The 13,600-nt window shown below is 39.4% G+C and overlaps 1 protein-coding gene across 6 annotated transcripts in view; it reads right to left on the bottom strand.

Annotated features, from left to right (window-relative positions):
• CELF1 (CUGBP Elav-like family member 1) overlaps positions 1-13,600 on the bottom strand; it is a 75,933-nt gene that overhangs the window by 31,720 nt on the left and 30,613 nt on the right. For 2 of the 6 annotated variants that reach the window (XM_039226702.1, XM_039226703.1), the window contains exon 1: positions 170-241. The exons of 2 other annotated variants lie outside the window; for them this stretch is intronic. The gene's annotated coding sequence lies outside the window, so the exon portion shown is untranslated. Of the gene's footprint in view, positions 1-169; positions 270-4,035; positions 4,072-13,600 lie in introns of those variants that run through there. 2 more of the 6 variants (XM_039226699.1, XM_039226700.1) reach the window with 2 other exon arrangements.

Genomic DNA, 13,600 nt, shown 5'->3' with positions numbered 1-13,600 from the left:
TACTTAGCAGCTGAGGCAGATGTGGTGCTCCCGTTCTCAATTTAGCTTCCCATCCTCCAGACAAGTGGTGGCATTTCGATATTTAGGCAGTGACTCTAAAACTATGTCTCTGAAGGCTCCCAAGCTGCACAGGCCTTCTTTCCCATTTATATCATTAGCATTGCCTTACCTCAAAGATTTCACTTCACTCAAGCTCAGTTCACAACACAGGGAATTTTGAAAAAAGGAAGTTATGTTCAGCCTGTAAAGAGGTAAACAAATGAACTCCTAAACGTATAGCGTTACTTAAAAACAAAAATAATGAAAGGCAACATGTCACTGTATGGGCCTAAATGTTCTAGCCTCGCTAACAATGCCTGACCCCTGTCTGCATCTGACCAAGGAAGGTAGAAACTGTGTCTTCAGTCTAATATCCAGACATAACCATCCGAAAGTTAGAACTATAATAGCAGCTAACTGCTTTTCTATTCTGTCGGAGACCCTGGCTCCTTTGATCTACTACTTAGAGATACGAGCAGCAGGAGCTCTCTTCCATCCTACTAAAGGAGGAAGCCACCCCAGACTGCAGTGAGAGGAGACTGCAACTGGCACGGGGCACGTGGGTCGCCAGGCGCTGACTGCCCGACAGGCAGGAGACAGTAACCCTAGCTGGGACTGGTTAAGTTACTGGTTAGGTTTGTCCTAGTTTCTCCTATGTACACTGGAGCTGATCACATGCCTCTTCCTACAGAAAGCTATCAGGACCAACAAGTAACTTTGTGAGGCCAGTCAACAACCAGAATAGGGTTCTTTTTAGTTCAAGGGTTCTTTTAAAAAAGAAATCAACAAATTTTAAGGAATCTCACTGGTTACTTTTATGCTTTTATTATTCACTAAAAATATATCTAATTCCATCTCTATTTTAAGCAGAATCACATGCATAACAAGGGAGTATTGAATGTGGAAGAGTTTACTGAGCAGCCAGGCACTGCTCAGCATACTGTAAAGATGTGCCCTCCTTAAGTAATTTTTACCAAGCCAAAGGTTGAAAATCATTGGTTTAGAGTAACGTTTTAAAATCCACTTTACGATGTATAAAGCAAGACGGCTTTAAAAACTTAAAAGATGGAAATGTTATCACATGAAGGAAGGCACTTCTCTTTAGTCCGGTCACAACAAGAGTCATCTCAGGATAATTAAATTCAACATGCTTGTGGGAAAAGAAAGCACAGAAATTAATCACAAGTCAATATTTTAGAAAAGGACTGCAAAGTTAAGTGATGATAAAAACAATTATTCAAATACAAAAATGCAGATGTTATGGGGAAATTAAAAAGAATTAGCAGTTATTCATAGAAAACTGCCCATAAGTTATTTTTAAATTTCTCAATCAGAAACACATTCCAAGCTTTTCCCACAAAGGATGCATTAGAAATAAAGAGATGGCAGGAACGGTTATAACCAACAGTCTGCTGCAAGAAGTAACTTTCCCTCTTTTTACCGTCTGTCCTCTCATTATGAATTTATACTCTCAAGGTTTCCTCTTCTTTCCCTGGTGGTCTTAGTTTTCTTTGCTTTGAATATTCTCTAATTCTTTTCTAAGGGCAACAATTCAAAGCCCAATGATGTTAGGGTAGGGGCAATTTTCCTGCTATAACATTAAGAACCAAAATCATTAAAACTGATCAGTGGGTAAGAAAAACCCTCTAAAGAACAGCACAGCCTGCATTTAGAACACTGGAGTGGAATAAACAGTTTGAAAATTGGATAAGGAGATGTGCTAGAAATCACAGCAGTTGTTTTGTCAAAGAGTGAAAGAGCAAAGAAAAGCACAGTTGAGCAAAAAGGGCCCAGGTGGCGCATGCAAACATCAGGTGTCTTATCCTGACTGACATAACCAGGGAGTTCAATGACAAGTGAAGGGATTTTATACTTCTAGCTCAATATCTAAATGTGTTTTAAAGGGCAAAAATATGAAGTCTGGTTATATGAGCACAGAGGAAATTAGAGCCTACTCCCAAATTATAAAAGAGAACTTATGTCATTAAAAATCACCATCAGACTATATAAGGAAAGTGTAATAATCTAGGGAAAAGTCGTAACCTCAGATGTTAAGTGGACTGGATATTTCGCCCCAAAGCTTCTGGCAGTTAGACTGACAGAAGGGATGTAGAAAAGAAGTAAGCAATTGCTACCACTTAAAAATAAACAACCACACTGACTTAAAATTATTAGCTGAAAACCTTTATGGGATTGAATTTCACTTCAAAAACTGAGTACTTCCAGAGCTCTCAACCCAGTACTTTGCAAATGCAAAAATATGCTGCTCTGCCTCCCCCCAAAATTAAACAAACACTTAAAAAAAACTTTTAAAAAAAATTAACATAAAAGGGGCGCCTGGGTGATTCAGGTGGTTAGGCAGCCAACTTCGGCTCAGGTCATGATGTCACGGCCCGTTAGTTCAAGCCCAGCATCAGGCTCTGTGCTGGCAGCTCAGAGCCTGGATCCTGCTTCAGATTCTGTGTCTCCCTCACTCTCTGCCCCTCCCCTGCTCTTGCTCTGTCTTTCTATCTCTCAAAAACGGATAAACATTAAAAAAAAAAACTTTTTTAGGGGCGCCTGGGTGGCTTAGTCGGTTAAGCGTCCGACTTTCGCTTTGGTCTTGATCTCGCGGTTTGTGGGTTCGAGCCCCGCGTCGGGCTCTGTGCTGGCTGCCAGCTCAGAGCCTGGAGCCTTTTTCTGAGTCTGTGTCTCCCTCTCTCTCTGACCCTCCCCTGCTCACGCTGTCTCTCTCTCCCTAGCTCTCCTAAAAATAAATAAAAATATTTAAAAAAAAAAAAAAACTTTTTTAAAATTATACTGACCAATTTATGTAATAATCTATCTGACATCTCACTTTGTGGGAGCTCTTTTGTAAAAATATGACAGTTAAGTATAATTTTTAAAAAATGTTTTTTGATAGGCAGCTCTTTCTGCCCATGGGTCCTGTCTCTGTGCTTTAATAACCTTTTTGCACATATATATAATTTTTTTTTTAAAAAAAAAAAAAAAAAGCCAAAAACCTGAGTTTCCCATAAAAATCTAGACAATGAAAAAACTCCTGAACTTGGGAGAGGGGGAGTTTTAAAGTCAAGAAAGAATTAAAATGTTGTAAAATTTGTTTCAAATCTTTAATCACTGTAAGGCAAAAAGCACCAAGTTTAGTCATTGTATATGCGAACTGGTTTGATATTAAAATTATCATTTATGGTATATTGAGAGGATATGACAATGTTGAAGGAAAAACAACACCTTTTTTGAAATCTAAAAAGTTTTCCATTTCCTCTCTCTATCCTTCATCACTACTGTCTCCTCCCCCAATCAGTGTCAAAGATAATGACTAGCAGAAAGACCCTCTTCTGTGCTTAGTTTTGCCAGCAAAAGCATAAACTCCCTTGGAGTTTCTGAAACTAATCCTGATCTAATAAACTGTCTGGTCAAATTGTGACCTAATAAACTGTCCGACAAACTGTGACCACCCTTCAAATCAAGTCATATTTTCAGATCCCAAATTGGTTCTGGAGTTTAGTGTAATTCTTAGTTTGTAACAATATACTATGTAAGTTTAAACTTTATTTAAGCTCCAGTAGTGATTTAAAAATCACTATTTTGAACAAAGTCTGATTCCAGGTGGGTAATATCTGTGTGGAATCCACTAAGTTAGGTCATCATTATTCTGGTTTACCTGGGGTCTCTCAGTTTGAACTGGAATGGGGAAAGAAAGGTAGCTGGTAGCTGCTGTGTGTATAGTACTTGCCACACGCACACACGCACGAACTAGGCAGCAGCTAGTTCAAGTGGGAGATAAGGCTGCCTTGGGAAACAGCTAAGGAGAAAGAGTTGATAAAGAGCAAGAAAATATTCCTAGCTTCCTAGAATAGGAAATTACACCCCACAATATAGGAAAAATGCCATCACCTTTCTGAATGCAATATTTTCAAATCTGCACAACGGGCTTCATGCAAGAAGGTTAAAGAGATGACCATAGAGCACACTCATCCAGCAGTTAGCCCATACCTGTGGCTTTACACCTCTCTGGACTATGTCTTCACTCTAAAAAACCAAGGAAAGAAAAATAAGTAGACCATGCCTACATTTCTCATAATTCCAGATACGTAGCTTCCTTCCTAAGAAATGCCCCCTTTTGTCACCATGTCTGAGGATTTAAGAAAAAAAATTTTTTTAAAAAGGGGAAGGGGGCACCTGGGTGGCTCAGTCAGTTGGGCATTCAACTTCAGCTCAGGTCATGATCTCACAGTTCATGAGTTCAAACCCTGTGTCCGGCTCTGTGCTGACAGCTCAGAGCCTGAAGCCTACTTCAGATTTCTGTGTCTCTCTCTCTCTGCCCCTCCCCTGCGCACCCTCTGTCTCTGTCGGTCTCTCTCTCAAAAACATTATATAAAAAAAAAAAGATAAAAGAACTTCTCCCTCTCCCACTTACTTTTAAGGTACAGAATACCCTAAAATATAAATTGCATTTAACATCTCAAAGTTAATTTTAAAACATCATCAGTTTAAAAGATGGGAAATAAAAGTACTAAAAGACTTAATACAGGTGTGTTCTTAAATATCACAACAAAAAGCAAAACAATGACCAGAACTTATGAGGTTGAATTTCAGTACACTTAGGTCACTTAAAAAAAAAAAAGAATAAAAATCATTTTTAGCATCTGCTTTTGGATGAGAAACTACAACAGAGCTAAAGGCTCTATAATTCTTTTAGCAATTAAGGATCATGTTATTAATGTGGAGAGACCAGCTATTTCCCCAGAGCAACCTTCCTGAATAGGTAGGTACCAGGCATAAAACTCTTCAAAGGTAACTAAGTTCCTGCCTGTACAAATGCATCTCAGTGGCTCTAGGGCGGTGGTGAACCACTGAAACCGGCCCCCACCCCCCCAAAAAAACCAGAAGACGGGGAAGTTAATTGAAGCTAAAAGCAAAGAGAGGAACCACAAAACCAACCTGTTTTATTTTTAAACATTATCGAACAATCTTGCAAGTAAAGATTGATTCTATAAAGCTGCCCAAATTCCTATAAACTTTCATGCCTACCCCTGCCGGCTATACTTCTGTTTGGCCCTAGGTAAAGACAAAGAATTGCCAAAAGTCATCAAGGATGAAGTCTACTTTGGAAAGTAAGAATTCTGAAAGACAAAATTAGAACCAGAACTATGAGACACTGCACTCTACCTACCCTTCCTAAAGACACAGAGGTTCATGGTCCAAATAGGTGCTTAAGTACTTAATTTGACTTTTCATATGGATCTAATTGGCTTCTGATTTTGCTAATGAAGTAGTGAAGCCTCCAATCATTTTAAGGCAAAAATCTAGATTAACAAAAAAACTTCTAAAAGCATTTACTTGTACCTGACTACATCATCAAAAATTAAGAGGAAAGAAACATTTAACTAAGTTCACAATACCTCATGTATCATTATCACCATTTAAGATGGGGACTACTCTAAGGATTTAGATGCTAAAATAATCTGTACAAGGGATTCTAACCCCAATGTGACCATTATTTAAGAGATACACACTTCTACTGAGACAGTGTGACTTGAGAAGGCTCTGGAATAATGGTTACTACCTTGGAAGGTAAAGAACAAGTTAAATTTCTACTTGTTCATTTTATTCTGGAAGAGGTAAAGGGCAAAGAAAAGACCAGAGAGTCACGTTTCCCAAAATGTCAGATGAAACGTGCATGAACAGTTGAGAAACACTGCTGTTGTGTGAAGCTGTTAGACCTGACTCAGACTGCATCCTAGCTGGAGAAACTCCAGAAGCAGAGAGCAAAAGAGAGGCCTGAGGTTATTACAAAGGGCCAATGTATCTAAGAGTGAGGGACCCATGTCCAGGTCTCAGAAAACAAAGCAGCCCTAAGAGGGCTAAGGAACATCCTAATTGCCTACCCAAGAGAAAAAGGAAAAAAAAAAATTCTTTAAAGAAACAAACACATAAGCAGGATATTAATCACCCTACTCCTAAGTCATCAAAGATTTTTTAAAGGAAAACTCACAAACACACAAAAAAGGATCAGCACTCTTCCTCCACACAGATCCTTGTCACTTGAAGAAGGATGGTGGAAGCTTAATACACAAGAAGGTATATTCTTTAAAAACTTTGCTTTCCCAGTTTTGCTTTTCCTACATATTGTTGCCTAGTCTGTCAGAAAACAAATGCTATGGGGAGAGAGGAAAGCTGAATGGAAACTAAAAGCTTTAGGTTTGTTTATCACATCTTACATTTCTGTGGGGAACCAAACAAAATTCCTAAGCTCTATGAGAAAGCCTGGACTGTGTGTGTCCTGTACTTCCTTGGAGGAGCTCCACAGAAGTCTGATTCTGTTAACATTATGTCCACCCTTCTCAATCACCATAAGGGGAGGTATAAAGGCAGCTCCAGAGGTGAAAAAGAGTTAAGGGGAAAAAGAAACACCAAAAGGGGGGGAGGGTGGTGGATGGTGGTACACAGGCAACAGAGGAGAGGAGGATGAAGAGCAAGCAAGCAGTATTAACCTACTTGCTGTGATATGTTAACATGTTCAAAACATGACCTCCTATGGAGTTTTAAAATTGTACTTAGCAAGTACAGGAGACTCTAAAAGGCAAACTACCTACCTCTCAATTTCCCTAAGGATAAAATTCTATTTGGTTTTGGAATATATCTTGGAATTCATATGATCTTGACATGTTTCAAAGATGCAGTAGTTGGGGCACCTGGCTGGTTCAGTCAGGAGAGCATGTGACTCTTGATCTCGGGGTTGTGAGTCTGAGCCCTGTGCTGGGTGTAGAGATTAATTAAACAAACAAAAATATCCAAGAGTGAAGAGTGAATGAACAGCATTACCTCTCTGGACTGATACATAAGCTCTCAGATCTCCTACACGCCTTCCTTCAGACAGGCAAGGTAATGAATCCTTCTTTATTTCTCAGAGTTTTCTGTTGGCCTATAGAGCCTGTATGTTTAGTAAATGAAAAAACACTGTCCTTCCCAGAAAGATGGCCAATGCCTCACGCACCATCAGCAACTCTTACATAGTATGCACTGAATCACAATCTCTAGATACAGAGGCTGGCATCAGGGACAGTAATGCTCAATGACCTACATAAAGCCTGAACTCATAACCTTGGCCTCATTAGTACAACTCACCAAGTCAACAACTCTTAGCAAATGATACCTTGAAAACTTTTTTCATATAAGGCTGGGAGCTAATAAAGAACTGAACTATCCAGATTAGATACTTCCAAATGTTTTTAAAGGCTGAAGGCGTTTCTCCCCCAAACATAAAAGGGAGCTATTCAGGTTGAAGACACAGGTGGGCACGGCAGGCCCCATCTTTTGCCTTTCCTGCTCTCAGGGTAACCCCAGATCTCCTGGAAAATATGAAAATAGGCCTGGATAATTCAACACAATAGATAATTCACCAATTTTATTATCGAGTTTTGAGATGAATAGTTTTTTGAATAGATTTTTCTATCTTTAGAATCTAAAAGATTACCAGAAATCTAGGAATTTCTAATGCCATCAATGGTAGTAAGTAAATGTGTGCATCCTTGGGTTGACAGAATATAGTATTTAAGATTTGTAAACCTTGGGGTGCCTGAGTGGCTCAATCAGTTAAGCGTCTGACTTCGGCTCAGGTCATGATCTCACGGTTCGTGGATTCAAACCCCATGTCGGGCTCTGTGCTGACAGCTAGCTCAGAGCCTGGAGCCTGCTTCAGATTCTGTATCTCCCTCTCTCTCTGACCCTACCCTACTCTCACTGTCTAAGAAATAAATTAAAAAACGTTAAAAAATGTTTTTTTAATTTAAAAAAAGATCTGTAAACCTTGAGGCACCAGGCTGTCTCAGTCAGCAGAGCATGCAACGCTTGATCTTGGGGTCGTGAGTTCAAGTCCCAAGATTGGCATAGAGCTTTCTTTTCAAAAAAAAAAAAAAAAAAGTGGGGGGGGGGTAAGAAATAATTGTGAACCTCATTATCTGGAAACAGTGAGAAATGTCCAGACATTTTATAAAGTAGCAATGATTATTTTAATTTTTTTTTTTTTAAACGTTTTTATTTTAAGTGAGAGCAATTGAGAGGGGAAGGGGCAGAGAGAGAGGGAGACAGAGGATCTGAAACAGGCTCTGCACTGACAGTAGAGAGCCTGATGCTGGGCTCGAAATCACAAATCCTGAGATCATGACCTGAGCCAAAGTTGTATGCTTAACCGACTGAGCCACCCAGGCGCCCCTAAAGTAGCAATAATTTTAAGAGCTAACATTTTTTGCGCCCTTACTGTACACCATATGGTGTTTTGGGTGCTTTATATTTAATCCTTATACCTAGTCTATCTCCATTTACAAATGAGAAAACACACAAAGAAATGAAGTAACTCTCTAGATCACAAGAATCCAGACAATCAAAAAGTTGGAATATAAAGTCAGGCAGTTGGACTCCTCAGTGAAAGGCTGACTCAGGCTAAAATTGTCCACACTGAAGACCATGCACACAGGGCACAGAAAAGACTTTAAATGTGGAGGACCATAAAGTTGAGTCTGATCATTTCTTAAAATAGCAAATCTTTCAATTTTTAAGTAGGTAAATATTCAAAGTCTCAACTGCCACAAGAGAACTACAATTAAGGGTAGTGAAAACTTCCTGTTGTTAATCAGCAGATGTGGGACTCTGGGCAAATTCATCAACATCTCGAAATGTCAGCTTCCTCACCCGTAAAATAAGAGGACTTAACTACATACCTCCAAAGGAACCAAATGGACGCCCAGAATACAACCAAGCCACTGTACACATTTCTAACTAAGAGGAAAGAGACCATAGAAATTACTAAGGAAAACTGTGCTCTTTTTAAAAACATCTGTTACCTTTTAGACTGCTTTGCAACACTCTTGCTTCTGTATCCTATTACATGGCTGGTCCAATAAAAAGTTTGCGTTTAGTGCACTGGTAAACTGCACATCCCTCTCACCCCTGTATCCTAGGAAAGCCAAGTAATCAGATAAAAAGATCAACTGGGAAACTTTCCTGGTTGGCCCAGCTCATCATGATGCAAACTCCACCAGGGACCGGTGCTAGGACCCAGTAGAGTTTGCCTGGTACTCCAATCTACCTGTCTTCCCTGGGAACCTGTCACAGGGAACAGTTGCCACCAGACTGTAAACCAGGATCTGGGCACATACACCACAACTAATAGTAGACAGAATCTAACACTAAACGAAATAAAATGTGTGAAAGCATGCAATAACAAATAGGTGGGTCCAAGACTAAATGACTGAATGACCTTAGAGAAACTAACCATTAACTGTATCCCTCATATGTAACCTGTAGGTGGTTACATGGATTAAACAGATCTGATGCAGCACATGATAAATTCCCTGCTAGTCCCTCATTCCCAGAGTATCACCTTTCATTGTAATAAATTTCTCTGTGTTGAACAGTCCAGGCCCTACACTACATCAGGCTTAGTTTTGACTTGTCTAGGTTAGCAGGGATAAAACTGAACACTTTCTCTGTGGGATCTACAAAACTTTTTCCCCCTTGTAAAAATACTTGCTCTGTGGCTACCATTTCCATGATTCAGGCTTAAGTTTAGGGCTTCTGACTCTTCAGTGACTGAATCATCTGTGTGTATTCCTTTTTCCTGATCCTGGTAGAGAAATTTATAAACAGATCTCAATCTCATCTCGTTCTCCACTGGCCAGTAGGTGTTCCTTCGTGGTAACAACTTTTTCCACCTTTAAAAAACTGTGGTCAGGGCGCCTGGGTGGCTCAGTCGGTTGAGCATCTGACTTCAGCTCAGGTCACGACCTCGAGTTCATGGGTTTGAGCCCCACTTCAGGCTCTGTGCTGACAGCTCGGAGCCTGGAACTTGCTTCGGATTGTGTCTCCCTCTCTCTCTCTCGGCCCCTCCCCTGCTTGTGCTCTGTGTCTGTCTTTCCAAAATAAATAAACGTTTAAAAAAAAAAAACTGTGGTCAACAACACACATAAAGGTTACCCTCTCAACCTTTTTTAGGTGTACAAGTGAGTATGTTAATATTGTGCAACATAGCAACATTTTTTTTAAACTTTCCTTTTTCATCAAGATTCTTTTTTTTTAAAGTAATTTTTTTTTAATGTTTTATTTATTTCTAGGAGAGAGAGAGAGGCAGCATGAGCAGGGGAGGGTCAGAGAGAGAGGGAGTCAGACTCTGAAACAGGCTCTGAGCTGGCAGTCAGCACAGAGCCCGACGCGGGGCTCGAACCCACGAACCGCGAGATCATGACCTAAGCGAAAGTCGGACGCTTAACCGACTAAGCCACCCAGGCGCCCCTTTTTTCATCAAGATTCTTGATGTTCATGATTGTTAGAATGTTCCCCTGACTCTCCTTGCTACAAAGTAACAAAAGAGTTCTCAAAAAAAAAAGCCCACATCTGATGTCATTTACATGATCATGAATGAGTCCGTTTTTTCTCGGCCTCAGTTTCCCGATCTGTAAAACTATAAGACAGTACTAGATTAATCCAGAGTATCACTAAATCATCTAAAAGCATACTTCTGGGGCACCTGACTGGGTTAGCCAGTGGGCATGTGGCTCAATCTCAGGGTCGTGAGTTTGAGACCCACACTGGGTACAGAGGTTGCTTAAAAAATAAAATCTTTAAAAATAAAGTAAAATAAGGGGAGCCTGGGTGGCTCAGTCAGTTAAGCATCTGGCTTCGGTTCAGGTCATGATCTCACTGTTTGTGAGTTTGAGCCCCGCATCGGGCTCTGTGCTGACAGCTCAGAGCCTGGAACCTGCTTTGGATTGTGTCTCTCTCTGCCCCTCCTCTGCTTGTGCTCTGCTCTTTCTCTCTTAAAATAAACATTAAAAATTTGTTTAATTAAAAAAAATAAAATAAAAGCATAATTCTATTTGCTCCAAACTGGTTTTAAAAAGTTATCCAAGTTCTAGTTCAATCTCTACCACATGTAAGAGACACCTGGGAGAAACTATGTGTAAACCTCATTTCTAATTTTTATTAATGAAATAGATTTCAAATGCTACCAATCTGAAAACAAGTCAGGAGTACTTCCTTCTCTTTTCTATTTATATTCTCAGGATACCTGGAATAAAGATGACACATATCAGACCTTCAACTGTTGAAATGAATTCCCTGGTTTATCTGCTCTAATTTACAAATTTTCCACGAACATTTTTAAGTTTATTTATTTGAGAGAGACAGAGAGAGAGCAATAATCCCAAGCAGGCTCCATGCTTGCACTGAACTGGATGCAGGGCTCTATCTCATGATGCTGAGATCACAAACTGAGCCAAAATCAAGTCAGATGCTCAACCAACGGAGCCACCCAGGTACCCACAAGTATTTTCTTAAACCTGCATAAATATTTCAGATTTTTAGTAAGAACTGTCTTTTTTTTCCTTTTAAATTGTGGTATTTGAGTAAAAACAATATTGTGAGCAGTTCCCTCTTTTTTATAGAATATTAAGTATTCCCCCTTAATTTTTTTATTTCCTCAATTATAATTTTTAACTATTTATTCATTTTTATATAAAACTACATTCTGGTTCATTCCCTACCAGGCTATTTTTCTATGCATACATACTCAGATACATACAGTTATTATCAAATTACAGATCATACTGTATACACTATTGTATAAAGCATTTTTTTTCACTTAAAATTATAAACATTTTCTTGTGAACAACCCATATTTAAGAATCAAGGGTCAGAACTGGCCTGAAGACAGACTTTTGCCAATATCCTTACCTTTATTTCACAGCCAATAAATATAAAACCTTTTTCACAAGGCCAACATAATTATTAAATCTTCTGAAATTCTACAAAATCAAAAAAGTAGCACACTAAAGTTAAATGGGGGTGTTTAAGTTTGGCTCTTTGTTCTTCCTTTCCTTAATCTGCCCTCTCACCTCCTGTTAAGTAATCTTTCCGTATGACTATATACATATCTAAGCAAGAGGCATCCCATTTTGGGGGTGGTCACATGAGACACACAGAGAATGCAAAATACATTTTTAAAAATCTCTGTTCCTACATGGTCTCAAAATGCTTATACACTCAAAGCAATTCTTAAATCCCCATTAAGAATTATCCTTTTCTTCCCCATACAGTTCTCTATTGGGGCTGGAATGGGGTCTCATTCTGTCTTTACCTCCTCCTGTTTCCCTGGCAGCACTGTCAGTACTGGGCAACAAATTGCTGGATGTAGCAGTAGCAATTTACATATGGTAGCCAAGCTAACATGCAGCTTTCTTTGGGCAGAATGGTAACTCTTCTATGGATCTTTCTAGTTTGAACCCAATGTTCCAGGCATATCAATGTTAAATATTTGCCTACTGACTTCTATCTTCAAAGACATACGGAACCATGCACGCAGAAGTCAGAGGAAGCAAAAATTCCCCATTGTGTGGAGAAGTAGGGGCTCTACAGACACAGACAGGACCCTAGCTACAAGAACTGAGACACTGGACAAAGCAGCTAATCCAAACCCAAGGGTTCAGTCATTCTACTTTCCCATAATATTCATGTATCACTTGCTCAAATTTGGCATGTTCTAAGACCACCAGTTCCGCCTTAGTTTCCCTGCCCTGCCATAAGGCCAAATCTGTCTCATCTAGTGAGTCACTACTGCTCCTCTCTCCAAATGCATTTTGATTCCAGCCCACTTGTGCAGCTCATCAGGGCTGCACCATATGTTAGTACCATGTAGGCAGAATGTGACTAATTTTTTTCAAAAACACTGTCAGAATTACTTTTAAAATTACCTTGTAATCTTGATGTCTCTTAACACTCATTTCTATAATGTATAACCTTCTGGAAATGACTATATAATTATTTTTCTGGGTTTTCAAAGGAGAATCTTCAGCATTTTCACTCCCATTTTTCAGACAAGGTAACTAAGGTGAAAAGAATGGATTAAGTGACCCAAGTCCCACCACCAGCCAGTAAGGCCTTTACTTTTTAGAGTCACAGCACTCTACTTGTAAAATAATAAGACAGTTTATGTGTTTTTTGCGGGGATGGATTAAAAATATTACTTTCCTTTAATTTTCTGAGGTGATTATTAAATCTTAGATATAACTACTTGCGACTAATTCTGATGACTAAATAGTTTCATAATATCCATCTGAGTCGGGTTTTTTAAATAAAGATTTATTTATTTTTTAGAGAGAAAGAGCATGCACACATGCAATGGGGAGGGGCAGAGAGAGGGAGAGACAAATAATCACAAGCAGGCTCTGCACTAACGCACCGTGAGATCATGACCTGAGCAGAAACCAAAAGTCAGGCACACAACCGAGCCAACCCAGGAGCCCCTCCGAGTTAGGTTAAGACAGGACTGAATAAGCCAAAGGACCACAAATGTTTTTCTAATTGGTAGAAATTAGAAAATGGTAGAAATTGCCTACTCTGGGCAATCTGCCTCTTCTGCAACAATAACAGTTGCTGGGTTTGATAATTAAGCTTATCTTGACGTTTCTAAAGTTTCCATTTCAGGTCACATATATTCATTCAAGTAACTGGGGTGGCAGTTTCACTGTCACTGCATTAAGATCTTTTAAAGTTTATATACTTA

Source organism: Hyaena hyaena, unplaced genomic scaffold (genome assembly GCF_003009895.1).
Source record: "Hyaena hyaena isolate Hyena2069 unplaced genomic scaffold, ASM300989v1 scaffold_23, whole genome shotgun sequence".
NCBI lineage: Eukaryota > Metazoa > Chordata > Mammalia > Carnivora > Hyaenidae > Hyaena > Hyaena hyaena.
Note: the sequence above shows the minus strand (reverse complement) of the source record. Positions and strands in the feature narration are given on the sequence as shown.